Genomic DNA, 4,978 nt, shown 5'->3' on the forward strand with positions numbered 1-4,978 from the left:
TACGCTAGTCAAATTCCTTGATGATTCAAGCATGACATCTTGTGAATGATACTAGCCTGGGAGACGGTCTGTTTCTGCTCTCCTGACAACTCCTAATGGAACTGTCATGCCAAACATGTTTAGCTTGACAATGGAGTATGGCAAAGCATGAACAGATCAGGACCAGACTAGAACGAACACAGCAGCACAGAGAGCCTCCATTCATGAACCAGGGTTATTATACAGTACCAAGTTGTCTACTCTACCTTAAAGATGATGGTAATGACTGTAATACTGACTACCAGTGGTCTACTCTACCTTAAAAGATATTATTAATGACTGACTACCAGTGGTCTACTCTACCTTGACGAGATTATGTTAATGACTGACAGTACAAAAACCACAAAAAAAAACAGCCATGAGGTCGAAGCAATTGTCCGTAGACCTCCGAGACAGGATTAATGTCGAGGCACAGGTCTGGGGAAGGGTACCAAAACATGTCTACAGCATTAAAGGTCCACAAGAACACAGTGGCCTCCATCATTGTTAAATGGAAGAAGTTTGAACCACCAAGAATCTTCAGAGCTGGCCGCCCGGCCAAATTGAGCAATCGGGGAGAAGGGCCTTGGTCAGGGAGGTGACCAAGTACCCGATGGTCACTCTGACAGAGCTCCAGAGTTCCTCTATGGAGATGGGAGAACCTTCCAGAAGGACAACCATCTCTGCATCACTCCACATAAAGGCCTTTATGTTAGACTGGCCAGACGGAAGCCACTCCTCAGTAAAAGGCACATGACAGCCCTTTGCATTTTGCCAAAAGGCACCTAAAGGACTATGAGAAATAAGATTCTCTGGTCTGAGGAAACCAAGATTTGGCCTGAATGCCAAGCGTCACGTCTGGAGGAAACCTGGCACCATCCCTACGGTGAAGCATGTGGTGGCAGCATCATGCTGTGGGGATGTTTTTCAGTGGCAGGGACTGGAGAGTTAGTCAGGTTCGAGGGAAAGATGAACAGAGCAAAGTACAGAGAGATCCTTGATGAAAAAGCGTCATACCCAAGAAGACCTAAGGCTGTAATTGCTGCTAAAGGTGCTTCAACAAAATAGCCCTGTGACCGTTTTATCATAACCTGTGTCAAGTACGTCTTAGAATCTCTGCTACGTAAGTGACTAAATAGAAATTACTGTAGCAGGCAGGCTCAGCAGCCCCTCTGTAAATGTAGCTGTCTGCAGTCATGTGACATTGTGTAGGCTAACTAGCCAACTAACTAACAATTGATAATGCATGTAGTTAGTTAGCTAAATTCTTGGCTAACTAGCCAACTAACTAACAATTGATAATGCATGTAGTTAGTTAGCTAAATTCTTCTTTACAAATAAGGGAGGAGAAGTATACTTCAAGTTAAACTTTGACATTTAACTTAGAAGCAGGCATAATCCAATAGCTACCTGTTAGCAACTRGCTAATKTCATGCAAACTACTGTATACTAGCTATCATTGCTTTGTAAAACTGATAGATACGAACATGACAACAATTATTYACTATTACACTGTAAACGAATTAATTAGCTACAACAGTTAGCTATTTATATGGTATTAGCGAGGCTATTAGAAGCAGGTTAGCTAAACTCTGAGTTAGCTAGACAGCTACAACGTTAGCTAACTAAGCCATGACAGCTGTCAAACTAGCTAACGTTAGCTAGCTAGATTGCTAGCTACGTAAAGCTGTAGCGAACTGAGCGTGACAAAGACAACTGTGGCCAAAGGAAAGTCATCCAGTACATATACAGGGTAATATTTCGAGATTCTGCAGCGACTTGAGTGTGCTTACCAAAAATACAAGGGCGAAAATAGACCACCCGAGAGCAGACACAGATAGCAACGACTGGTCCGCCATCTTCACTTCCTGCAACAAACACGGACCATGTGCTTCTATTGACATCACGGAAGGGGCGATACAGTGGATACGAAGTTGCCAACAGAGAGACAGACCACATCAGACAGATAGATAGATACACTACAATGATCATGTGGTAGTGTAGACTTACTGTTGAGTCGGCCTTCTTTAAATGAGCTTGTTGGATCAATATTTTGGATGTTTCCTCCCCAGCTCAAACAGACAAAAAAACAACACTGACCTATTTTGCAAAGCATGAGTGCAATGAATATTCCAGTTTTGTGGGGAACGTCCAAAATGTCATCCTAATCTCAATAAACGCAGTATCTTTGAACCGGGCCGGAGGGCAAAGGTATAGGCTACTGCAATGCCAATTGGGACGTAAACCATGGTCATTTAATGAGACCCTCCAGTCATTTCAGATTAGAATGTTCATGTTGTTGAAGGATGTCTTGCCCTTCATGGTGTCCCTGCGTTCTAGGCTGGAACGTAGCACTAATTTGGGACTGAAAACGATCAAGGAAATCTATCTGTCTTGGCGAGAGAGTTTATCTGTCAAGTTTTAGCTGAGTGACACCCATTTAAAYCCTGATTTCTTAATCACCGATATTCCATTACTAAATATTAGAAACTTCTATTGGGYGTTAAATTGGTTTAGTCCAAAACTCCAGTGTAGCTAMATTTGAATTTTCACTCTGGTAATGAATGATCTGGTCATTTAGAGTCTGATAAGATAGCGAACCCGGTAGSCTGGGGCYCCCAAGTGGTYCAGCKKTCTAAGGMACTGCATCTCASTGCTAGAGGGGTCACTACAGACACCCTGTTTCGAATCCAGGCTGTATCACAATCTGCCTTGACTGGGAGTCTCATAGAGCAGCGCACAATTGGCCCAGCGTCGTCCGGGTTTGGACGGTGTAGGCCGTCATTGTAAATCAGAATGTGTTAACGGACTTGCCTATAAATAAAGGTTAAATTAAAAATATTTAGTTTGTGTGGAGCCGAAGCCAGTACATCAGGTGCAAAAATAAGTGCTATTTATTTACACTGCAAATAAGAAAAGGTGTGAAACCTGTGGTAAAGCCATGAATTTACCGGTGCACCAGTAGAACAGGTCGTCATTTTAAACAAAGCGAAATATTTCTAAATAGGCTACATGATTAACAGACTCTACCGTCTGTTGTTTTACACGTTATAATACACAATGTTTGAATTGGGACTAGGGATAACATAGTTAACGTCACAATAGTGCGTAAAAAACGTTTCCAGTTATAAGGCTCTAAAAATGTTACTGAATGATGTATCAATGCATTTCCAGCAAATATTGAAATAATAAAGGGTCCCAATGAAAGATGTGCAGTGTCACGTGTTTAGTGTAAATTGTCACATGACCAGAGCTGTTTACTTCCTGGTTGCAACATGAGAAGACGATGTCTACATCAAAGCTCCCAAACAAAAGGTTAGTAAAGTATGTTAACATTAAGATAGGACAAAGATGTTTGGTTCACATCATCTTTAAGGTGTCTAGTATTGATATATGCATTTGCAATTACTCAACTTTGTTCAGTGTGGTCATAGTCTATGCTAGGTAAAGCTCTGCCTTATCTCAGTTCACTGGTCACGATAACAACACCCACCCGTAGCACACGTTCCAGCAGGTATATCTCATTGATCATCCCMRAAGTCAACACCTCATTTGGCCGCCTTTCCTTCSAGTTCTCTGCTGCCAGTGACCGGAACGAATTGCAAAAATCGYTGMAGTTGGAGACTTTTATTTCCCTCACCAACTATCGGAGCAGCTAAACGATCGCTGCAGCTGTACATAGTCCATCTGTAAATAGCCCACCCAATCTACCTACCTCATCCCCATACTGTTTTTATTTCATTTACTTTTCTGCTCTTTTGCACACCAGTATCTCTACTTGCACGTCATCATCTGCTCATTTATCACTCCAGTGTTAATCTTAATTAAATTGTAATTATTCGCTCCTATGGCCTATTTATAGCCTACCTCCTCATGCATTTTGCACACTGTATATAGACTTTCTTTTTTCTACTGTGTCATTGACTTGTTTATTGTGTTATTGGCTTGTTTATTGTTTACTCCATGTGTAACTCTGTTTTGTTGTCTGTGTCACACTGCTTTTTTTTTTATCTTGGCCAGTTCGCAGTTGCAAATGAGAACTTGTTCTCAACTAGCCTACCTGGTTAAATAAAGTTGAAATAAATGTAAATAAAAACTAGAATGAGTAAACATGTTGACGGCAACAATAGTGACCGGCGGGATAGCACAGTGCATCCAGGTATACAGTACACATACTTATACACATACATAGTTCTTGTTCWAACTTTCTACTCTGTTCTTTCTTTTAGTTTCACTTTGAGTCAAGTTCTGGATATGTTGGATCTAGGTGACTGCTCAGACAAGGCAYGCAACATTGCAGTTATCCCTCAGAGATTGTGATAGCGATGGGTCAGATATTGACTATGAGGGGGAGACAGGCCATTTGCCAGCCAGGCTGTTGAATTTATATGCTGAACCTATGCAAACTGATCATGACAGGGACAAGGTTATCAGTGATGATGACCTACTCCTCACCACCCCACACTCTCCTCCCTGAGACTGGGTTGGGTCATGGACCCAGTGTCGTTCTTGGTGTTGCATGACAACCTCTTCACTTCGCTTGCACTCCTTGATGAAATGACAAAAAGAGGATATGGGAGCTCTGGAACGATGAGGCAAAATCGTCTTTTTGATGTCCCATTCAAGCCACAGAAGGACTTCATGAAGTTACCCCGGGGAACCTCTGAGGTTCTGACCCAAGGAGACAAGGTGCTGGTCCGTTAGAAAGACAATAACATTGTCACAGTGGAAACAAACATGGAGGAGAAATACAGTGAGACCTCGGTCAAGAGATGGAACAAAGAGCGACGTGCCTTTTGGCAAAGTCCCACAACCAAAATGCATCAACCGATACAATGAGCACATGGGTGGTGTTGAACTTCACAACCTACAGGTTTCAAGGTGCCATGTCTCCATCAGGTCTAAGAAGTGGTGGTGGCCCATCTTTGCATGGTCTCTCAACAGTGAACTCGTAAACAGC

This window comes from Salvelinus sp. IW2-2015, linkage group LG17 (assembly GCF_002910315.2).
Source record: "Salvelinus sp. IW2-2015 linkage group LG17, ASM291031v2, whole genome shotgun sequence".
Taxonomy (NCBI): Eukaryota; Metazoa; Chordata; class Actinopteri; order Salmoniformes; family Salmonidae; genus Salvelinus; species Salvelinus sp. IW2-2015.